At 33.6% G+C, this 25,997-nt stretch overlaps 1 protein-coding gene across 1 annotated transcript in view; it reads left to right on the plus strand.

Moving 5' to 3' along the window:
* The first annotated feature begins 9,740 nt into the window (after positions 1-9,740).
* Positions 9,741-25,997, plus strand: part of LOC118200553 (uncharacterized) — a 52,706-nt gene continuing 36,449 nt past the window's right edge. The window contains exon 1 of the mRNA XM_085811526.1: positions 9,741-9,898. The gene's annotated coding sequence lies outside the window, so the exon portion shown is untranslated. The remainder of the gene's footprint in view (positions 9,899-25,997) is intronic.

Below are 25,997 nucleotides of genomic sequence, written 5' to 3' on the forward strand. Positions count from 1 at the left end.
TTTACAGCCGTGCGTATTAATTGCCGGTTTGTCTACGTCGGTGGTAGGGCTAAGAGCCAACTCGCGTTCATTATTTTTGTGCAGCTTCGGCTGATATTTAACTTCTTTCTTATTTTTATATTTCTGTTTTGAGTTACAGCCAGAACTATTGGCTCAGTTTGTAAGCACCAGCAGTGTCGTCTGTAAATTTCGTCTTGACTGAATAAAAAGAGTCTTTTGTCATTGATACAGTTTGAACTTAGCGAATAGTCGCTTTACATTTCAAGTAAAGATCTAGCCAGCAAAGTAAAGTTAATTTAGCTAGAATCTGAAAGAACCTATGCTGCCGAATATTGGCCCAAAATTAGCATATCCAGTTTCAGTAGCGGCAACTGCCTCCAATAAAAGTCTGGACGAAGAACAGATTCAAGCGCAGCTGCACCAAGTAGACGATTTTACTTGGAATAAATAAACAAGGGAAAAAAGGGAGGACTAGAGAGTAGAGACAATTTAACAAAGAGCTTCCATGAGCCTTTCAAGCCTCCTAAAGCTCATCGCTGTTTGTATATGTGCTATTTATGTGCTGTTTGTATATGTGCTATATAGTGGATATGTGCAATTTTTCTCATTTTAAGTGTATGGTCTGTGCAGAAGAGCTTCATGCATTTTATGAATCAGTTCTCATTGAATCATATTTTATTTAAAAATGTCATTTTACGAAGTCAGTTTATTTAAGAAGCGGTTTACAGAAAATTTTCCGCTTTCCTTATAATATTGGGGACATACTAATATTGTCAATATGTATATTAATTGCAGGCGATATGACACAGAATAGCTAATAAATAAGAGGTGATATGCTAGAGAACAGCCTTCAATCTAATTACTATACTTCCTATTCTAATTAAGCAACAAAACAAAATTAAGCTAACAAAAATAATTTTTGTTGCATAGTTTCGATAATAAGGAAAACGGTTTATACCTGGTAGGTTTTGCACTAGCATTGTTTGCTATCCCGTAGAGGATTATCTCAAAAATGAAAAGAATGATAACAAAAATGCTGTAGAATAGAACTGAATTCTTTATCTCTCGGATATGATCAATGAACTCTGTGGAAAAAGAATAACATTTTTATTTTTGCTTAAATATACTTTTTTTTCTTTCTTTTCACCGACAGCGAGGCATCCGGTCCACTGGGGCAGTTAGCATATCGGCCAGGTAGCCCCGCTGACGGAAATAACTTGATCAACATAACACACTTAGGTACATTTTGTGCTTAAGACGAGTGCTGGGGGCAGTGCAAACAATTGTTGGATGAGACGGTAGTGCAGTGATAGAAGAAGGGTGCATTGCGGGTGAGATGAACAATTTCCATTTACACATTTACAGAGTTATGGATAGATGGTTACAAAAGGCATCCACAACATGAACAATAAATGAGTACAGTGCAATATATGAGCAATTAACAAAGTGACTGATAAAACAGTAAAAATAATATCTAGAATAGGGCTAAATACTAAATAGCAATACTAAAAATAATAATAAGTAAAATACTAAAAAGCGAAATAATACATAAAAAAAGGCAAAACAGTGAAAACAATACATAAAATAAGGTAAAATACTTTAAGGTTCATAATTCAGGGTTTACAGTTCAAGGAGATAAGTATATACAGGGAATAAGAAAAGTCAAAAAAACCTAACTTAAGATAAAATTAATTCATTACAAGTCCAGAGCATACAGGGGCAGAGCTGGTGACGAGGATGGCAGCTGACAATTCTCTCTCGAGCTCAGCTTTTAAGAACGAGCCCGGGAGAGGCACGTCAAGTGTGCGAACGTGGGGGCAGTTGCTGCTCTTTTGACTATTACATCTGCAATTTCATTACCCAGTATTCCAATGTGAGCAGGTACCCACTGGAGTTCAGGCCTATAGTATTTTGGTGTTCTTAGTAAGAGATTTTGTATGGCCTTGATGACTGGATTTTTACTACATGTGCCTTGGATTGCCTGGAGGCTAGGGGCTGAGTCTGAATATATACTGGAATAGTTATTTCCCAGTGCGTAGACAAGTGCAGCTGATAATGCAATCAGTTCAGCCTGAAAAACTGAGTTGTGGTGCTTAAGCTTTCTTTCCCAGGTCTTTAAGATCTGGTTCCCAAGTAGAACACAGTATCCGCTACCGGTGCCACATTCTCCTTTGGAACCATCGGTGTAGATTGCGCGGCGTTGAACCACGTTGGTGACCTGCAGTTAATCGAGATATTGAATTCGGCCGGGTGGCAAGGTGGCTCGGGAATGCTTTGCTCATAGTCAGTATAAACATAAGTCCTATCCCATAAACTTATTGTCTCTTTGAGTCGGAGCACTCGCACTATTGCACTCTCGCGATGAGCTAAGAGATGCAGAGGCGGTAGTCCTGAAATCACGTTTAGAGCATTAGTGGGCGAGGTTTTATATCCTCGGGTAATGCTCAGGAGGAATGGTCTTTGTGCTGAGCGTAGCAGATTCTCCATTTTAGTAGTGATCGTTATGCCCCACATGGAGGCTCCATATAGTGCAATACGTTCAGCAACTACAGAGTACCACGTCTTAAGCATCCTCGAAGAAACTCCCCATGTTGGTGCTGCTGTTCTGAGCATGAAATGAAATATCCTGTGAAGTCGTGCCTTGACCTCCTTTAAATGTGGCATCCAAGTCAATGTGTCGTCAATTATAACTCCAAGGTACCTCAAGTTTCTGACTATTTTAATATTTTTCCCATGAAGGTTGATGCACGGGGTTCTTCGATGGCGCTTACCTGGACAGATAAGCATACCTTGGGTTTTTGAGTTGGCAATAGTTAACTTATGGTCATTAGCCCATTTGGCCATCTTGTCCATTGCTTGTTGTGCCCTAGTCTCATATGCGTTGCGGCTGTGCCCTTTGGTTACCAACAAAAAGTCATCGGCATAAGCCAGTATTTCCGTGTGAGGATCTGTGTTAAAGAGAGTCAGCACTGTGTCCGCTACAAGATTCCAGAGCAGTGGACCCAGACAGGATCCTTGAGGACAGCCTCTATTGATGGAACGTGAGTGCACTCCTGCGTCCGTAGTGGCTTGTAAGCGGCGATCACTTAGGTAGCTGTAAATAAGGTCAAAGAGAATCTTAGGGCTACCCATGTTCTGTAATCTCTTCAGTACATCGGGCCACCACAACGAGTCGAAAGCGCCCTGTATATCCACAGAGATAATGAGACTATGTTGGTTATTTATTCTGTTATTTGCTATTAATTTTCGTAGGTGCTGCAGCGCGTGATCCACCGATCTGCCAAGAATGAAGCCGTATTGCTTGTTACTTATACTTTGTCCAGACAGGATATAGTGTTTAAGTCTTCGAAGGAAGACTCTCTTTAGTACTTTACCCAAGGCAGGAAGAAGGCAAATAGGCCGGTAAGACGTTGGTACATTAGGGTCTTTTTTCGCTTTAAGGAAGAGCACCATCACCAAGTTTCGTGCCGGCTGGAAAATATATATTGCGCCAACACGCAGTAATGTAGACAGGCATACAGTAACACCGGATGCGTATTGTTAATGGCTTGCAGACTGCCATTGTCTATCCCATCAGGACCTGGGGCTTTATTGGTGTTTAATGCTTTAACAATGTCGCTCATTTCTTTGGCGTTTGGCAGCGGTTCAAAATCTGTTTTCTTGGTATTGTAATATTTCTCAACACTGGCTCTGATATTTCTTTTTGCGTGATTATCTGTATCTGCGTTATCAGGTCTGAAGATATTGTCCAGAATGTGCGCGACTTCTTCTGTGCTAGTTGCTGCTCCGTGGCTTATTGTGGCAGTAAGATTAGTAGGTGTAAACATCTTATGTGCGATACGGAAGACAGTTCCGAACTTATTCGCAGTGTTTGTACAGTACTCTTTCCAGGATGAAAACTTCGCTTTTGCAATCTGTCTATTAGTCTATTATGATACTATATCTCATTGCAATCTGTCTATTGCTTTCGAAAAATTAGCGAGTGTGCCTCTCTTTCTATGGGATCTTTGCATGCTTACATTCTGCGCCTTAGGGCACGGACTTTGCTACGTTCAGCAGTCAGAGTGGTGCTCCACCAAGGGGTGTATTTCGGGGCTGAGTAATTTTCCCTTTTCAAGACTTTTTCGCACACTGAGAGTAGTGTTTGCATAAGATCTTCATGCATAGCGTCTATGATATACTGATACAACTGATTTATTGTACATAAATATACTGATTTATTTCGCACTTCTTCTGGAAATAGCTTATTTTGAGAAGAAACACATCATTAAAAGATTCTATGTTAAAGAAAGAAATACCGCTAATAAGCCGTTTAGAATAAAAATGGCTCCAGTTTAACAAATCCTTTTGATCATAATTACATTCATTTCAAAGTAAAAGTGTAGAGTCACTAAGGTTTTGGAGGCTGGAAACTTTTATATTGATATAGAGGACGATTAATTACTTTCATGCTCAGCTTACATATATTTGCATATATAAGATTAACTCCGTGCAACAGATTTGGATTTTCAGTACATGTGAACAAATAAGTCAACATCAGAGAAAGAATATGGACATCATGGCACTCTACTCTTGTTCTATGAATACATGTTTGATGAAACTAAAATTAATTTAAGTTCATCATTAAATATGAATTTTGACGCCGTGAGATTTTTTGTGGTGAAAAGTGTAAAATGAAAATTTAAATTGTGACTGCATAAGTTTGATGCAAATAGATAACACACACACAGAAGATAAGGGTAACAGAAAACATAGAAGATGCGCAAATGCTCGCAAGGCTTATTTTCCCTGTTCTTGTCGATCCCAATCATCATGTCACCACACGTACCATTGATATCATTGACAACAAAAAGCTTAGCTTACCATTAGACCTACAGACTCCTTTTACATAGTTATTTAAATTGTTGTTCAGAGACTCCAGTTTAAATATGTGATCTGTAGGTACTGATTTAATAGGAATTAACATATTTAGTCATTTACTAAGGAGCTTCGTCCTCTGATGTTTGCTGATACTTGCGAACCCCTGAAAATATGTTTCGAATGTTCTTGCGGCTTTGCATGCTGACGTTTCAAAAATGTAAAAATGGCGTGTTTCTAATGGGCAATCTGCTGGACATTAATATGCTGACGAAACCATTATGCCCATCGTAGTCTTCATGGTTACCACCCAAGGTAGAGTGTTTGAGCAAGACAATGTGCGAGTACATGCCCATTATGTGACCGTGACATCTACAGACTATGTAAGATCTAAAGACTGTGGATGTCTTGCCTTGGCCCACGAGGTGGCCGAATCTGTCACTAAGTGGACTATACGAGAAGACAGATCCGTCGCCTCTCACAGTCACCAGGAGATGAATATTTGGCTGTACCACAGGACTTCATTGGCGTGTTTTATGATACTATATCTCATTGGATAACCAGGGATTGTAGCATGCGTCGAGCCCACGCAGAGATAAATGTTAGCAGCCTTATAATGATTACTGTGTATTGCATGCAAATGCAAATAATTAAGTTTCTGTTAGGTGACATCTACATTTGTTTCATATACATATCTTATACATTGTACCACTCTTCCTGGAGGTTATTATTGTTTTTGACCATATGTGTACATCTGAAATCATACTGAGCGACGCTACAGATATATGTTGCTCTGGAAAAACTAAAATGTATCTGCGATACACTTATCATGTAATGTATACTTAAATAATTTAAGGCTCATTTCCGTATGTATCGTCATGTGAGCTGTATAGGAAAAACTAAATTAATACTTTTTAGGCACATATACCAATAATTCGACAGCTTATTTAAAAACAGTTTTCGTATATCGAATTTCATCTTTTGCACATAGCCATTGTCCTATTTTTCATATTCACATTCATTATGCAACTGCCATATGTCTGCATCATATTTGTTTCATCACTGCAGACGACTGCTTGTTGGTTAAGAATACAGAAAAAGGTCACTGTTTTATTTATTAAATTACTATGTTATTGTTATTTGTCTAAAAAGCTTTTCATAGTATTATGGAAAACACGACCTTCGTTTCAGCTTATTCCTATTAAATTGGTTTCAATTGGGAAAAAAATGGAATACGAAAAAAAGAATGCTTAGTGTTCTGTTTGAAAAAAAAATTTAAATCAATTGCGGAAAAGTTAAAAAAAATTTTACCTTGTAGGAACGTTCTTTTTTGAGCAGAGCAAAAGCGATAAGCATTATTTATTTATACTTATCAGGTATTTCATAATTCAAAATTGTGACCTTCTTGTTCTTTTTTAATATTTTAAAAATGACACAAATATCCAGTGGCAGTTGAAGGAGAATGTATTTGCGCTTCTTGAACATTCTGAATTTTGACATACGGCTTGTACTGAAGTGACCGAACTTGCATTATATCATTACTAAACAATTAAAGAATTTAAAAGTTCTTTTATTAAACAAATATAAATAAACTCTGGATGCTTCATTATATGCACTATTACAGAAATAAATACAAATATTACTAGGTTTTCTAAGGTTTAAAACACTGAAAAATTCATACGAAATACATCGCAAAAGACAAAAAATACTATTTTCTTGAAAATTGTTTAATTACGAATAAAAAATTACGCAGTAGATAATACAAACACAAAAAGCTCCGAGTTGGAAGAGTAGACTCATAACAATAGAACATTATTTTAAACCTCACATGAAAGCGATTTTGTGAGTCTATCGGAATTGTAGACTTTTTTTCTATTTGCAGAAAATAATGAAATCCTGAATGTAGCACCATCAGTTTTAAAAATGCTTTCGAGAACAATGTTTAGCATTTATGAGTTCAAAAAGCTTCGGAATTTTCATGTGAACTAACAAGAGTTCTTTTTGGTAAATTATTGATTAGAAAGCTATAGTTTTATGCTATAGCATAGAGGTATCCAGCTTTTTCATGTGAAAGGTCACTTAAAAATTTAGCTTCATTTCCTACAGTAAATATAATTACTTCTACCAATTCGTCAAAAACATTAGAAATGTAAAGTCAGACATTACAACATTGCATGCTACTAATATAACACAAAATTGTTTTACAAAGAAATTTACTTTTTTTGATTCAGCCCAGTGTTGAGTGAAAATGAGCTCTGACATCGCAAATTCTAAACAAATAGTCAGTATCTTCTCTCACACTTGAGCATGGATGTGAAGGACTCTAGCAAGCTGTTTACCTGTCATAAAGGCTATCATTTTCTTTATTGTTTCAGTAACAGTAACTCTGGCTGTAGTTTTCAATAATGTATAATTCTGCCTATAATATAGTTTCAGTAATAATTATTCGAGCTATAATTTTAGTAATATAATGGTGGCTAAAGTGTGGTTTCAATAATAATAATTCTGGCTATAATTTTCAGAAACGTAAAACAAAAGGAAAGGAAAAGATTGTTTTGAGATATCTGGACAAGAATCTGAAAGAATATAAACATCAGTTTTACAATATATTAAAGAATCCAAATCTCTCCTCACGTTAAATCTCGATTAGATCTATTTCTGTTACCCTACCAAAAGCATCAGTGACTTCTGTTCTAGATGGACATGAAAATACATTTATATTATCTTAATAGTATCTTCAAATGTTTTCTTCAATTTTGTCTTCGTTTATACATTTTTAAAATTTTAAGCAATCTTATTTTGAGATTCAGTAATGGAAAAACGTGCTAATAAAATTGTATACCATATATCCCGGCGTATATAACACGCACTTTTAATACAGAAAATAAGATCAAAATTTACGGGTGCGCGCTATACTCCAGATATAAAAATGAAAGATTTAAAAATAAGGAAAAGATGAACATGCAAAAGAACATGTCCATGCAGACATCGTGCTAGTTAGGTTTCGAATCTTGGCCTAACTACCAATCTTAAACCACTTTGGGATTGGTGTATTCCTGTCTTAAGTTGGTGTATTGCCTGTCTTAAACCACTGTGGGATTGGTGCATTCTTTCAGAATTCCTTAACTGAAGTTTTTGGTTAAACTAATATGAATATATAAGAACAAAAATAAGTCCCTAAAAATATTTTGCGCTTTTATATTTCTCACAATTCCAAGATCTCTCAGGCTTTCTACACTCGCGATCCCCTTCGATTAATGGTGATTTTTGCCAATCCCCTCTCCCTTGATATAGTAGTAATACTCACATAATTATAGTAAAACTGCACTCATCAAATATGGCAGCTATTGAGATTTGGTTCCAAACAAACCAATAATGCGAAATTTTCTACAAAATAAGTCGCATAAATATACTCTGCCCTCTCGATACATAAAGAAAACTATATCTGTGCTGTGCACACCATAATCTCAAACCTACATGAGAATCAAATCGAAGAAATATACATGATTTAACTATAAAGTATATTACTCTTTAAAAATGCTTACCATTAGACTTTCGAAAGAATCACGATCCTTTTAATGAACATAGACAGGCTTGCTTCGATGCTGAAGGCTCAGTGCGATGACTGCTGAAATGTGAAGCAGCTGTGGTTCGTAACACAGCAAAGATATTTCTGCATCAGTCCTCGATCTCTTTTCGAGAAAGCTTTCTCTGAAGCATGCATTAATACTTAATAGTGTTTCATAGAACAACCTCTTTCGAATCTAATGCAAATTCTCATGCATCCTGTTACCAGCAGCTAAATTCTATGCAACATTCCAACTGTATAGCTACTTATGACATTTAAGTAGCATTATTTAATGTAAAATTGATGAAAACGTGTGAAATATCGGCATTAACAGCCCATATAGGGTGTTTTAAAAGAGCGTACGATTAATTATCTCTTCAAGGGTTAGTGGAAAATATCTGTATCCTTTTTTTCTTAAGAAAGGAACTGGATAAAGTAGGCCTTCTGACTATAATAACTGCGGTCACATAACACTTTAAAATATATGGCATTTAAATTTTTATTCAAACTTTCTACAAAGAAAGTTCGATTTACAATAATAAATTTTTCTTTATTTTATTGAAAACCTTTTAGGTTAAAAAAAAAAGTTTAGTTATTTAATTTAAATGCACAAAAATTTTAAGTTCTCAAGTCGATTCGTAAAATTTCACTTTAGTTTGTATTTATACCTATCAAATTTTTAATTCCTTAATTAGATATCATATGTATATAAGTATACAACGTAGAACATAAAACTGTTCTGCTGAAATTTCAGTTAATAATATGGTCAATCTCATTTAAATATATTACTTCAGTACTTAAAAAGCCAGTTCAATTTTTTTTAACATTTTGCTTATTAACAAACTGATTCATGACTGCGAACATACTCATTAATTTAATTTAATCTATAAATTTATATTCTGTTATGAGTTAACTTTTGTGCCAGAGAATAACTTCTTATCCCTAAGAGAAGACTTGTAAATTATCAAAAGTTTTCAGTTATTAAGTTACAAAACAAATAATCGTTCCTCGAATCCAGCTGCAAGTTCGTAGCCATTGATTGACCTTTCGCTGAAGTTCACTCAACTCATATTCAGGTAGTAAAAGTCAGAAGAGTCGCAAAAGCAGAAAGCAGAATAAAGATATGCAAGCAGATCATTGTCCCAAACGTCGCTTCATCAGGTTCATCGATCGCCCATTTAAATATTCATTCATAAGTAACAGTCAGAATGTGATTTGAGGTCATTGAGGAGCTATGGACATTAGCCATTCCCCTCGCCACGCATCTTCCCCAGGGTGGTGCCGGATGCAGTTCTGACTGAGTCAGTAGGTCAATGGCGGGCCTACACATTTCTCTCGGGCCGCCTATAAACAAGACCACTCCGACTAGCCCGTCTTCAATCCTTCTACGACTGTCCCATTAGGAATTATCAATAAGAAGTTACCAAACGTTTGTTTTACTTCCGAAGCGTGAAGTCTATAGAACAAAAGAAGGTACGTTTTGTTTATAATCTCTTTACTAAATTAAGGGATTAGTTACTTTTTTTTAACCACTGATTTAGTGTAGCAACTGGCTAAAAAACTGATCTCCCATTTTAATGGTTAAAATAGCTGATTCAGTGAAAAGAATAGTGATGCTTAAATTACTATAATAAACATAAGGGTTTTGTCTCTGTGCGGTTAGCCATCTAAGAACCAATTACGTTCGCAAATTGTTAACTTGCAGGCTGATATTTTCTATTCTTCATGATAGAAGCAAATAAACAGGGTCTTTGTTTACTATTTAAGATATCGATAGCCGCTTTACATTTAAGCAAGCGTCTTGTTTTTTTAAAAGTCTTCATATTCAGAGATATAAGTTCTACTTCGCACTTCCCCCCCCCCTAAATTTTTTTTTTTTTCTTAAATATATGTTTAGCTGTAACGTAATAAGTAGTTTCGATGAAATGAGTAAATACGTTTAGAAATTCTTCAATGCTGCCACTTTATTGTTTATTTTTCATGACCTCTAGTAGATTACAGTAAGCTTTTACGCTTTTCAGTTTTCTGTTTTAATTTTAATGATTTGTCTTGCATTAACATTAAGCTTCCTGGAGTACTCCGTGCCAAATATGTTTTAGCCTGTAATATTAAACAAAAAAATAGAGCTGAAATGTTTCAGATTTTAATGGTTACCCGAAAGAGTGTGTTAACGTTTTTTCACTCTCTCGCTGAGTTCGCAGTCTACCAGTCTGTTCTTGCACTCACCCTTACTAACTCATCTTTGTTTTGTCTTTTTAGCTTTATTATTAAGCGTCATTACTTCGCACTTATGCCATGTACAGTTCAAAGACAAAATCACAAGTTTTTAAAAGCTGTATAGCAGTGTATATTGAATATAAAGTACTGGAATACATTTTTATATTTTTTCAGCCTTTTCTCAGTTCATCATATCAATAATCAGTTTTTTTAGTAAGATGGCTGACAAAACTTTTTTGTCTTTTTATTATTAAGTGTTTATGAGTTAACTCAATAAATATCACGTTCCACATACTGGCTCCCCATAAAATTTAATTCAACAGCAAAATCACAAAATATTTAAAAGCAGCATATCTTTAGAATTTCCGATAAGTAGTGTCGAGCGCTGGAGATAAAAATATTTTATTCGGTGCAGTGTATTAGAGCTTACTTTCAAACAGAGCATGTTGATAAGAAAACTTCATGAAAGTTTTACATGAAATAAATACTAAAACAAATTCGAAATTCAAAATTCGGGCTTCCAGGTGCACATGTTCCGATGGAGGAGTACATTATTTAAATTTTTATAGCTCTAGGTACCGTTGTTATTTCACAATGCGAGGAACATGCGTACATTCATGCAAATTCTTCATTATATAATTTCTTTAAAAAGGATACACGGCGATAATATTTGGTGGTCACGATTTGTAAAGTGATACGCCTGTACACTGAAATCTCATTTTAATAAACACTTTGGACTAAAAATTCCTTACTTGAACAATTATATTTTGAAATTTAAGCATTCATTTCTGAATTATTTTGCAGTAAATTACTGATTGGCACATGTTTTTGTGATCATGATAACCAGGGTTATACATGAAAACATTTGCCGCTCATCATGCATGAACGTTTATGATGATGTTCCGCAGAATTTTTAATGCCTAACACAGCAAACCTCTGTTTTCGCAGGAGACTGACTCACGATCCACAAACTGCACTTTCTGCCACTTTCCGCCTCACGGTGTTTTATATTTTGCCTCTGCAATGAGCATATGCACTTCATCGGAGGCAAACACATTTACCCGAAACAGCAATATTTGCACGATGCTGTTCATTATTAAATAACATTCATAATCAGAGTTTGGGACATTTCTGAACCGCAACAAATAATATGATTAAAAAACTGTAGGATTAAAAATCTTAAGAGCACATCTGAAATCGGGGTTTATGATTCACATGAAAAATACGTGTTGTTCTGCCAGTGACAAAACTTCATAACTAAAAATGATGAAATTGTGTGATGTGAATATGCGTTATTCGATGAGTGCAGAATAGAGAGAGGAAAGATAGATTGTATATTAATAACTCCAGAAAATGCTCTGACTTGTGTTCTGAATCATTTAAAGTGTTCTGAATCATTTAATTGGCTAATGTATTCTTCTTCTTAACAAAGTACCTGTTTTAGATTTTTATATACACAGTCAGAGTAGTTTATTTAGGACAAGTAGAGTCCCTTATTGCCAAAATTTATACTATAAATTGAATGTGTTTTATAAATTATAAATTAAATTTTATAAATTATAAATTAAATTCATTAAGCGGAATTAATATATATAAGATATTTAATTTTGTTTGCCAAATTAATAAAGAAAATTTTTCGAAGAAATTAAATAAATAAAATATGAAAATCTGAAAGCTTTCAGATTTACAAATAACGCCCAAAGGGACGCTTTTTTAACGTTTTGTGTGTTACCTTTATGTATTAAATATCATGTCCTTCGCTCTTAAAATTCAGTTTAATAGCAAAATCGCAAAATAAAATGAGCATATTTTTAGAATTTCCGATACACAGGCTCACGCGCTGGAGATGGAATGTTCCCCCCCCCCCCCCCGTTGAGTGTTGCCATTGCTCGCTTTTAAAACCCTTGAGTTTGTTAATCAAAAATTCGTTACAATTTTACAAAATATAAAATAGATAATAAAATAAATTTCAAAGTTGTGCTTCCAGATGCCCATACTCGGGTGAAAACATACGTTATTCAAAATTGGATGGCTCTAGGTACCGTTGTTTTATAACAGTACGAGAAACATACATACATTTATGCAGATTCTTCATTATTTAATTGTTTTAAGTATAATACAGGGTTATCCAAATTAAACTTCCCCAACTCAGAGGCCTGTGCAGAGTATTGTATGGGTCATAATGTGATGAAATTGTAAAAACAGACACTTCAGATCATGCGCTCGAGATTTATTTAAAAAAAAAAAAACAGACACTTCAGATCATGCGCTCGAGATTTATTTAAAAAAAAAAAAGTACAAGAAGTTGCCGATAGGTGGCGCTGCAGATCAACAAGACATGTGTTCTATATGTGTGCCGTGGTTCTCCACAACTCTTTCCATTCGCAAAGCAGTGTGTTCCACAGCGCAACGCAGTGTCCACATTAATTCCACGAACATGTCGAATAATTGCGTCTTTCAGATGTGCCAAGGTTGCTGGGTGTTCTCGGTAGACCCGATCCTTTTAGAATCCCCATAACCAAAAGTCGCATGGCGTGAGATCAGGCGAGCGGGGAGGCCGAGCTGTAGGGAAACAGCGGCTGATCACACGTGCATTGGTAAAAGTTGCCCGTAACACCTGTTGAACGTCACGAAGAATATGGGGAGGTGCACCATCCTGCATAAATATCGTGTCCTGGAGGCGGCCACGTTGTTGCAGTTCATGGATCACAAACGTTGTCAACATGTCCTGATACCGTTTTCCTGTGACAGAGCAGGTTTTGAACCCTGTTGGGGTCACCTCTTCAAAAAATAAGGCCCAATGACGAATGTTGCAGTGAAACCGCACCATACAGTAACCTTTGGAGGGTTCAAGAGCACTTGATGGATTGCGCGCGGGTTTTCACTTGACCAAATGCGGCAGTTGTGCGTATTCACTTGACCATTCAGGTAAAAATGGGCCTCATCCGTCCAAAGGATGTTCCACGGCCAAGAAGCATCGACTTCCATTCTGGCAAGGAACTGCAACGCAAATGTTTCCCGAACTACAGTATCCCCGTCGGACAGCTGATGACGACTATGGATTTATAAGGAAAATAACCGAGGATTCGGCGCATCACACGTTAGACGGTCGTATAGGACATATCAACAGCACGAGAAACAGTTGGAACATTGACAGCACCATGTGGTGATTGGCTAGGGGGTCCACGACCGCCAAAGCAACGTATTCTACGCGTGCAGATTCCACAACCTGTCGTCCTCTACCTGGTAAAATTCCCAGCTGTCCCGTTCTTTCGAACTTCTTCATCATGTCTCGTAGAGAGCGTGGTGTCATTGGTCCTCGGCGTAAGATCTTCAGCCGACGGAATGCTCTTATCGCAGCACAGGAGTTCTCGTCATTCTGGTAGAAACGTTTTACTAACAGAGTTTTGTCTTTCAAAGTCGCCATTGTGCATCAGCGAGCTGGAAACAACTGCCTGTGCAAGGCCTGTCTTCCACTTTTGTAGGGCTCGTCTTTCGGATACGTTGCGCGGCTTTATTTCTGCAAATCACGTTGCTGCAATATGCACATTACTAGTTTTACAGCGCCACCTATCGGCAACTTCTTGTACTAATTTTTTTGTGTAATAAATCTCGAGCGCATGATCTGAAGTGTCTGTTTTTAAAATTTCATCACATTATGACCCATACAACACTCTGCACAGGCCTCTGAGTTGGGGAAGTTTAATTTGGATAACCCTGTATTTGGTGGCAACGATTTGAAAAGTGATTATAGTGAACCAACGTAAAATGCCAAAACGAAAATTAATAGTCCTTCTGCGCAAATTCCTCCTTCGAACTAATAAATATAAAATTCTCACCTAATGCATAGTTTGCTACCAATATAAAACGTAATTTAATGAAATGCAGTTTTCTTGTTATTTTCAGTCATAAGTAAAGAAAACTGCTGGAATCATCAGCAATATGTTTCAATGTAAGTGCTTTAAGTGGTTCTTTATCTTTGCAAGTTCCGGAAACTATTTGCTTTTGGGGTTTATATCTCTAATTCAGACATGAATCATACTAAGCGCTTTCAAACTTTCATTTGGTTTTCACAATTTTTGAATGATACATGTCACCTTTCAAACATTTTCCATTCCTAATTACGAAAGGAATAATAATGTTCTCACTTTTAAAAATAGATATATTCTACGTAAACTGTAAAAGATGAGTGGGTTTACAAAGAGATAGAAAACTTAATTCTATAAAATAAAATTTTGTCAGTTTGATTAAAATTAAAAAACAAAAAAGAAGTTGAACATTTGTAGCATTTTTGGATCAGAGTAATTGTTTTCATGTAAAAGCAAGCGTAACGAACGTGCTTTATTCGAAAATATTTTTAATTGGATTATTTTTTATTACTCCCTGTCGCATTAAGTCTTTAAAACTGCTAAAAGTGAATTTAATGTAGGTAACATTTCAAGCAATGCAGTAAAATTGTCTTACCTTTCAGATTTGCCCATAATTTATAAACTGTACTGATTTTCATACAAAACACGTCCTAATTTTTGTAAATAAGTTTGAACTTCTGATTTGGCTTGAAAAAATTAAAGTAAAAATAACTGCACGTAAGATTTACTTTATTTACTTGCTCGCTGCCTATATCCTTAAAGTACGTTTATAAACATAAAAGTTATACTTTCAGTTAATTGGATAGACTGCATTTCAGAAAATAAGGAGGGCATAATACGTTGCATTTAAATGCATTTGCATTTTTATTTAGCTATAAATTGCCATATCTCTAAATTACATGCAACGTAATTTAACGCACGAAGAGATATAAAGTTTTACATTTGTGCATAATATTCTTATAATATAAAAACTTATGTATAAATAAATATGAATACAAAAATACATATGGACACTTAAATTACTAGAAATGTAATCTTTCAGACATATTTGCTGTGTTTTTTGGAAACGAATCGGAATTTACTATGATTTCGAAAATAACATCAAGGCAGTTTTATTACAGCGTCATTGTTATTCAACAGAAAGTTTCTGTTGACAAGTTTAGGAAAAGATTAAATACATAACAATTTTGGATTAGAAGATTTATCTCTACTTTTCATTACTTTCTCACAGAATTAATTTAAATATACAATGATATTAAAAGATTGTCATTCGTTTAGTCAAGGGACACTACAATTACTCCAAACATCTTAGTTTTTTATTTTATTATAGTCATTTAGACTAGCGATTTTCGCTTTTTTTTCTTTAGCGTAATCTCAGTAAGATATAGTAATTATGCAGTAAACTAAACGTCTCCCTTACCCCTTCCAGTATTCCCGCAATATATCTTTATTCTTATTTCAATACAACAAAATTAATAAATTTTAAATGAATAAGGTCAGAGATGTATAATAAATTTGTTCCTTTTTCTCGGAGAATGGTAATTTTAGGTTATTTTAAAGAAATCTTCTTTGGAGAGATCTGATATCCCTGTTTTCCTCCTCTAATGTTTGCACGATTTTTGGGCTAGGTTTATTATTCTCTCTTTAACTTCACTTTTACGTTGAAGCTCATTTTCTGATAACAAATAGTAAATTCACCCAAATATTTCGATCTCATTTCTTTTTCAGTATGATTTTTTTCCTCTTCAAATTTAATTTTTTTAACACATTATCAATTTTTAGGCACTTTGAAAACAGTTATAAACAGTTATGGAATTGTTCAGTAATTGATTATTATACAACTTCTCAAATGCGGATCGGAACTTTCCTCCACGATAGTTTCAGCTCTGTTAGAAGATATTCTTTTTAACAACAAAATACTCCACAATAAAATAGGTTTTTTCCCCCATTTACAGACACATACACGTTTCGAGCATTTAGGTTAAAGCCACACCGGGCTAAAAATATTTAAAAACAGCATAATTTTAGAATTTCCGATACACAGTCTCGCGTGCTGGCAATAAAAATGCTTTGTTCCCTACGGTGTTGCCACTGCTCGCTTTGGAACTGTTGAAATTTTTAATTAAAACTTAATGGCTTTTTTCTATGGATTCCATTTTTGGGTTGCTGCAGGTAAAACAATGGTAGCTTGGCTCGAAAATTTTAACATTTTTATTTAACACTAGAAAAAGTTATATATTTTAACACACGTTCATTGATACACAATCATATTGATTACAGTTCGCACGATGAGCATTTTTATAGTTAACAAGTCCACGTAGGTGAAAAAGAGTTCTCCACAACTTCGTTAAAGGTTTACAAAATATGCAATAGACAATAAAGCAAATTCCGAATTCGAGCTTCCAGGTGCCCATGTTCGGGTGGAGAACTATGTTATTCAAAATTTGATGACTCCAAGTACAGTTGTTTTTTCACAGTGCGAGGAACATACATACATTCATGTAGATTCTTCATTATTTAGTTTCTTTAAATATAAGATAGGGCGATAAAATTTGGTGGCAACAATTTGAAAAGTGATTCTGCTATTATTAATAATTTTTCCCCGTACACCTGGTTAAGCCATCGCTTCCGCCCAGATTTAAGCGTACTACAGGTTGGGAACCTATTATATAAACCAAAGATTATATCCGAAACAAATATTAACTTTTGCCAAGTTGCTAAAGTTTTATTCTATTAATGTACGCTGAAAATGCTCGCTTCTTTAAGCGTTAATATTGATACAGAAAACAGTCTTTTCAAATGCGTTAAAAATGCATCGATATTTAAATGCATTAATCGTTTTTAATGTGTTGTATCAGAGTAAGGAAGACTCTAATTTTTAAATTATTAGTATATACGATAATTATCTGGAACCAAATTTACCTCATTTACATATCATAGTTCTACAATATTCAAAAACATTTAAACCTGATTGACAAAATATATGTGCATTATTTCTGTTATATTAACACTTAATAATTCCCAGTCGAAGCTTTAAATACAAATTATTTCATTCCTTATTTGCAACTCAATTGAATAGGTCAAACAATCAATGAACCGTGTAAACTCGTCTAATAGCTCAGTTAACTGGACTGCGTTGTAACTTACCCATTGAAAATAATCGTAATTCATTACAAAGGCAAATGAACCTTTCATGTAAATAACATGTCACTTATCCTTTCCCAGAGCTGCCGTTTTTCTTTCACGGACACATCAGGTGGGAAAATGAACTTCAGGCAACTTGTTGAGAAAAGTTTCCTTTTACATAATCATCAGATGGAAAGAAGGAATAATAATAAGCAAATAAAACTGCAGGAGAATCTTTTTTCTTCTAGGTCAGTCTTAAGGACTTTGACCGAAATAAAATAGGAAGATTCGTGAAATGTTTTCCAGCCTCAGGTCAGGGATGTTAAATTCGCTGCATGTCTGAGCACATTTACTTACAAGAATATTCCACTTTCAGACGTGTTGAATAACTGTGTCGAGTAAAGCTGAAAGTAAAGGAAAGGTATAGAAGACATGTTCTTAAATCATGTTTAAAATAAATTATTAGCGGCGCTAAAAACGAATTCTAAACAAGAATATTCACGATGTCGAAAATTTATAACTTAAAGTAATACTTTTAATTTTCTGTAATTTGCATTAAAATTACTAAACATGTTAACACATTAACATAATTTTCGTTTAATATTACCGCTTAAATATTGTAAAGTTTAGCTCCTCGTTCTACAAACATACTCTTAATAGAGCATTTTATCAGTATATATTTTTGACAAATTAGATAGAATGTTAGTTATAAGATTGTCTTATTTTTACCTCGAAATGATAAGATTTACAGCCTGACAATCTTTTTTCAAATCCTCTTGACACTTTTTTTTAAATTCCTGTAAATTTCTTAGGCATTATTTCGCACTACAGAACATCATCTTTATTTGATAAGAATTTATTATTCGTTTCATTATGTCTTAAAATAAGGTGATTTAAAAAAATAGATATTGTTTTTCTTTTAATTCATTGAAGTATATATTTCATTACTAATGTAAGTACGAAGGCAGAATAATAAGTAAGACAAAAACGAGGTCTTACTTGTTAAGAAAAATACTTCGTCTTTGTAAACGGCTACAATTGAGTAAATCTTTTTATGAAAAGAAGAAATTTTTAATTTTTTTATACGAGAATTTTATGTCATAACGTTTCATTCTTATTCAGAAATTTTTTGATAATAATAATTAATATAATTTACGCCATTAATAAAGCAAGGAATCAACAAAAAGAACTTAAATTTTGTTATTTTGAGATATCTATTTGCAGCTAGTTATAAATTAGAATCCGTGAGACGTTTCGGATGTAAATACAGATGTCTGCCACGTAATGCAGAAAATTTCCACTTTGAGTTTATTGAAATAATGACAATAAGTAAACAATATTATTTAATTCATTGCTCTATTTTATTTGGTACTCTTACTTAGACTGTGCTTGCGGGTTTGCGATGTAGATACATGAGACCAAAATCATGTTTGTCTTTACCATAAATATAATAATATAATACAATAAATATAATATTATATGTATGACCTTAAAATTTGTGACTGCGACTGTAATGTGGTAAAATGTTTTCCCCTTTTTAATATTTTGTTAGTTAAACCTTTTATTGTGGTCCTTTATACTTGCAAGACTTTAGACTGGTTTCTCATACACCCTATGTCTAAGTACAGCCGTATGACTTATGCATATAGCTATATCTTAAAACAATAAAATTACATTATCAAGCCTCGAATGTATTCTGAAAAATAAAATAAAAAGTTAAATCACTCAAATTAGTAGGGATAATAAAGTTGTTACAAACCTTTTCATAAAGCAACGGAAAAAAGTTATTGTGTTTCGAAATTTGATGGTAGAATCACTGTTAATTTGGTTTACTTTTATTTACATGTTGCATACAAAATTTATTAATTTTCTATTTAAGTGTTTTTCTATTTTTGACAAGAGAATATTCTTCTATAACGACTTAAAAATGCGATCTCTATTTCTATAAGTTAAGCGATGTTAAAGCTTATTATAATTCTCAAATTCCGAAATGCTCTTTATTTAATCAATTACGTCGTTGGCCTACCTCAAAACCATATTAATCAGAAAAATTGTTGAGAGGAAAATAAAAAAGAGGTTAAAAGAGGAAAATGCCAATTCGTAATTTTGGATAAATTACGGCAAGATTATATCTCAGAACAGTCAAAATATGAATCATATGATTATTATTTTCAAAATATTCATTCTACATACCTACATTTTTTTTTCAGAATGAAAACTGTGTATCTATTAATAGCAAATTTTAAATTGCAATTAAATTTATATCTTTTTAAAGAACAATCTTTTACGTTTTTATTGTCTTCTTTGAAAGAATAACAATCCTAACAGTAGAACTAATACCTTTGTTTAACACTAGCCGATGTTAATAAATGACCTATTCAAGCTGACATCATAACATTAGTCAAACATTATAAGAACAAAATAAACGGAACTTTACTACGTCGAGGAAAGAACAATCAATAGAATCTTGCTATTCCAACGAAAGAAATGTGTAACACATGCGTACTGTCATTGCTTGTTATTTTAAAACAGAGGCTTTAGTGATTTTTTAGTGATTTTAGATTTTTCAGCACTTTTCTTTTTTCAAGAAAAGAAATCTGACATTGCATTTCTCGATAAATGTGTTAACAATATTGTGAATTCGGTTTGATTTTACTACAGATGGTTAGTTAAATAATCAAAAATTGATTTTCTTATTATTCATTTTAGCTTGATGTCTTATTTTTATTTACTCAAATGAAAAATATTATTTTATATTTGCTTAAAAAGAAAAGACAGCAATATACTAGAAGATGCGGCTATTTCGGATTAGAAAATATAATTGAAATATTTGCCAGTTCCTAATACTATTTAAGCTTTAAATCTTTTGTAATTCGATAAATTTAAGCCTATGCAAAAATATTTGAAAATAATTCATATTAAAACAATTTGAAAGCTTTCAGACTTTCTATTACGCCTACAGGTGCGTTTTTTAACGTTTTGTGTGTTACCGTTATTTAATTAAATATCATGTTCTTTGCACTTAAAAAAAAAAAAAAAAAAAAATTCAATAGCAATTTTACAAAATATTTAAAAACGACATATCTTTAGAATTTCCGACAGACCGTCTCGCGCGCTGGAGATAATTTTTTTCCCTCCGTACAGTGTTGCCATTGCTCGCTTTGAAATCGTTGAGATTGTTAATAAAAAATTAATTAAAGTTTTACAAAATAGGAAAGAGATAATAAAACAAATTCGAAATTTGCCCATGTTCGGGTGGAGAAATACGTTATTCAAAATTTGACGGCTGTAGGAACCGTCGTTTTTTCTCAGTGCGAGAGACATACATTCGTGCAGATTCTTCATTATTTAATTTCCTCAAATATAATACAGGGTGATAATATTTGGTGGCAACAATTTAAAAAATGATTCGTCGTTTATTATAAAACGCCACAAAATGCCGTTTTGAGACTCTTCTGGGCTACCGCTCCTTCGTGCTAATAAAAAGTATGATTCTGTGTAATACGTTTGAGTCGATTATCAGAGAAGTTTGCTTTCTTCATTCTTAAAGGTAAATCATGATACATTTGGATAAGGTGCACTGCTATTAAAATTTGGTATGACAGTTGAAACGAATAGTATACTATTATTAAAAGTTATTGTAACAATTAAAATAGTTATCAAAAACTTAATAAATAAAAAACTGCACATGTGTATTAACTTTTCATGTAGTATATAGCGGTGCACTTTATCTTATTTGCCCCAGGCGAAGAAACATTTAGGCATGTCTCTAAGCCCGCGATAACATATGAAGATAAGATAATAGCTAGAAAAATAGAAATTATTGAGTTCCTTTCTAGATAAGAACAAATGTAAATGCTTTCGGAACATAGGTTTAAATTTTTGCAAAGAGAAGAATCATTATTCATTAGTCATTTCTCAGTTAAAAACAGCATTTAATTTGGAGAAATATTAAATTAAAGAAATTCATTTAGAGAGCGGTTTTTAGTACGATTCGTTCCTGCAGATTCAGCTGAAACTGACTATTAACTATTTCCGCATAAGTAGTAACTTGCGGAAGTGGAAGTGCGGAAGCAGGCACTGTTAAGAGTAAAAGATTTCTTGTGAGCCACCCACTCAGCGCAAGTCAGAATGGTTTGGTTATAGATGATCATGGCAAAGTAAACTTGTGCTATTAGCCTAAAAGGGGGGATGCCTTTGTGGAGAACTTTCTAAGAGAAGCTGGTTCGTAAAGACTTTACAATGGGGAAAACGATGAAACTGCTCATGCAGCCAACTCGTTCGGCTGGAATCTAACGCAGATCGGAACTACCAGTGATTAGAGATTTCACCACTCGGCCGCTAGAGTTTTCTGTAGAGATTTCTACACTTGAGCTTAGACAAAAATCGTACATTTGAGTTAAGGAAAACATTTGAGATAAAAAAAAAATCAGTTTTAAGCCACAGTCCATAACATTAAGAGACTGTAAAGGAGAAAATATAATATTAAATATTCTGAGTAGAAAATTTTCTAAATATTTTATTTAATTTTGAATGAGCTTTTTTCTATAACGTCAATAGAAAAATAAAGTAAACGTGTAGTTAAAACTTTTAATAAATTAAAGTACTTAAAACTAAATAACCAAATATTAAAATTTTGCAAATGAGGAATTTGAAAAATTTGACAGAGAATTATTTTCAGAGAAATCGTTGATGGCAAATTTATATATTTTATTATGGTCTATAAGTATGAAAATTATAGACCATAATATAATATAATATAAAGTCTATAAGTATGAAATGAAAGTTTTACGCATAATTCTCACATAATAGGCGCATAGTGTTTTAATTGCATCTAAAATTAACTAATTTTCTACTTTACTGCAGACGTTTCCGATCCGTAATTCGTTTGATTTCTGCATATTTTCAGCACAGTTTAAGCAAAAATTAACAAATCAGATTTAATAAATCTTTCAGCGTATACTCATTTGGTAGATGGTTAATGTTTTGCACGGAACATTTTATACAAATGTGCTACTCATGAAAGACATCAAAACCTTTAATGCAGTAAACTCGTTGCTTATTAAAACAACTCACACTGAAAGTTGGCATTTATCATCATTTCTGATTTGATTAATAAGTGAATGATTAGCTAAAGATAAGTAATTATGATAATAAAAGGAGAACTACTCCTGCCATTTTTTCACCATAATATCAAAGCTCCGATTCTCATCTAATGTCAATTCACTTATCTTTGAATATATTTGTTAACATATTTATTGAACATATTATTTGCTTCACCATTTTATTCATTAAAAACAACTATAATCTTTAAAAAAAAAAAAAAAAAAAAAAAAAAAAAAAGCCACTACCCCTGAAAGCTTTCAGATTTATTTTAAATTACGCCTAAACTGACGTTTTCTTCATTTAAAGACACATACATATTTCGAGAGCATTTGGGCTAACGCCACTTCGGACTAAAATATTTAAAAACAGCATACCTTTAAAATTCACCGATAGACAGTCTCGCGCTGGTGATAAAAGTGTTTTATTCTCTACAGTGTTGCCATTGCTCGCTTTGAAATTGTTGAGTTTTTTTTAGTCAAAAATTCGTTAAAGTTTTAAAAAACATGAAATAGACCACAAAACTAATTTCAAATTTCAAATTCGGGCTTCCAAGTACCCATGTTCGGGTGGAGGATTATGTTATTCAAACTTTGATGCCTCTAGGTACGCTTGTTTTTTCACAGTACGAAAAAAGACACACATTTATGCAGATTCTTCATTATTTAGTTCCTTTAAATATAATACAGAGCGATAATATTTGGTGGCAACAATTTGAAAAGTGATACATGGCATTTAAGTGATTGAATGCAAAATGCTCTTTCCAGACTAATACCCTTTTTGGGCTAACGCCACTTTGGGCCAATAACGACTATAATATTTTGATACTATTTATAAAGGCGAAATCAATAAGTGAGGAGAATAAGTAAGGGAGGAATAAATGACAGAGGGAGGGAATATTAATTTCGTAATTAGAGACATTTAACAACTGAATTTAATTAAACGCTCTGAATAAACAAAAAACGTTTCAAAATATGTTTCAGTATTAACAGTTTTGGAATAAACCATAATAAAAGGCTTTTAAAGACTTTTCTTCTATCGAGAATAAAAGAAACTTTCGATTTCAGAATAAATTATGAGCAATAATTACTAATTCCTTTTTCTTTCTAATAGAAAGAGTACCATTACCCCCTTTTTTTTCGTGCATTCCGAGAGTCGGTTATCGATTCATGCATATTAAGGTCACGTTTCTTGTTTAAAGTTTCAATATTATGTTCCTGGATACCCCATTATAATAATTTTGCTTGGAATCAATACAAAATCAGAACATTTCACTCTTGAAGATGAGTATTGTAAGAATTAAACTGGGAAAAGACTTGAGCATGACTTTTTCTTCTTGAAGAAAAAAATTCCTATTTATTACCAAGTTTTCGTACAGCGTTTTCTCTGACAAAGGTATTTTTAGGTAATTTTTAACACAAAAGTCAACTTTTCCCAATGTCCCTCTAATGTAATGGCCAGCACATCAAGTTAGCAGCTGAAAGGACTTGAATTCAATTTTCGTCAAGGGTGTAGAGACATTTTTTAAAAGCAGGAGATATAAAAAAATGAGCTCCGGGACGGACTCGAAGCACGGATCTCTCGAATACGCGTCGAGCGTGCTCACCACTACACCACGAAGGCATACAAAAAGGCGGGAGGAATACCTTATATAATCTCCCTTTTAAAGGGCGATTGGGGATTAGGGAAGCCAATCGCTAAATCCTGGCCGTGGAGAATCATCATCCATCACTTTTTGTTTTAGTTTGTGCGCCACTGTAGAGACATTGGGTATTTTTTGAAAGCAGTTGAGATGAAAAATGAGCAATGTCCTTTGTCCTTTCCGGGACTCGAATCACGGGCCTTTCGAATACGCGCCGAGCGTGCTGACCACTACACTACGACGGCATGCTAAGGAGGCAGGAGAAATACCTTATAAGGGATTTTAAGATTTCTGTTCATGAATCTATATTTTTAATAATTTACATAATAAAAATGGAATAAGTAGGATTTTGCAAAATTTATAAGGTTTAGAGAGCAGAGAATTACTACATGGATTACAGGATTTGAAACGAACCTTAATATCCCTTTCTGATTTTAGAATTACACATATTAATTTTTCAAAACATTATGATGAGCAGGATCTTTAAGGTCTGAACCGGGAAAATTAATTCATATTTCCAAGCGATTCTTTTCTAGAACAGAATGATTTCTTTTGAGCACTGAAATCAACTCTGAGATGGGAACTACCCACAGTGTCTTTTCTTCACGACCTGGCATATTTTACTGATCGTTTTTACAAGTAGGTTAGAAGGAAGTTAAGGTCAAGGTCAAAAAGAGTGTGGGTACTGAATGGAACACTAAACGGATTTTCTAGTAAATATTTTTTCCTATTATTCCCATTTTTTAATGGGAAGCGGATCCAGTACGCCTACGTAAAAGCTAAAGGGGATGTGTAAGCAACATGAATTTATTTTGGACCAATGATACGTGGCTCACTTTTTACATATTCAAAAAGATAAATACATTTTCTCTCCCATCTGAATATGCGTCAGTTTTTAGCTCAAAAGAGACTATTGCTCTAGAAATGGGATTTTGCATTGATTCACTATAAACGGTGTATCAATTTCCAAATTGTTGCTACCAAATATTATCGCCCTGTATTATTTTAGCGAAATTATATAATAATAATTTAAATAAACATATATTAAAATAATTAGATGTCCAATTAGAACTATTCAATACTTTTATGGAATTACAACTCATGCGGTCATTAAAATCATTATATACATTTTCTTTTTTATGATAATTATTTTAGGCCGCTGCCTGAGCGAGCGGCTAGTTTTCAAAGAAATAATGTAGTGAATTTAAAACTATGTATGACAACCTCTAACCCTCTAACGGGAATTTTAAAGATATGCTCTTTTTAAATATTTTGTGATTTTGCTGTTGAATAGAATTTTATATGGCGTAGGTGCAGAGAGCATGATATTTAACAAATAAAGTTAACACATAAATAGTTAATAATAAAAAGGCAAAAGAAATTGTTAGAAAATTATGCTTCATAAAGCTAAAAGGACAAATAAATGGATAAATAAATAAAGGTTTATCAACTGTGAGTGCAAGTGCAGACTGGGGGACTCTAAGCTCAGCGAAAGCATAAAATACCTTAACAAACCCTTTTAAATGACCATTAAAATCTGAAATCTCTCAGACTTTTTAAAATTTATTTCTTGGTATCTTTATACAAAATTGACTAAAAATTAAAATACTTCTTG

The sequence above is a fragment of the Stegodyphus dumicola genome, chromosome 2 (assembly GCF_044657685.1).
Source record: "Stegodyphus dumicola isolate Sdum_Otavi_A_Nest chromosome 2, ASM4465768v1".
Taxonomy (NCBI): Eukaryota; Metazoa; Arthropoda; class Arachnida; order Araneae; family Eresidae; genus Stegodyphus; species Stegodyphus dumicola.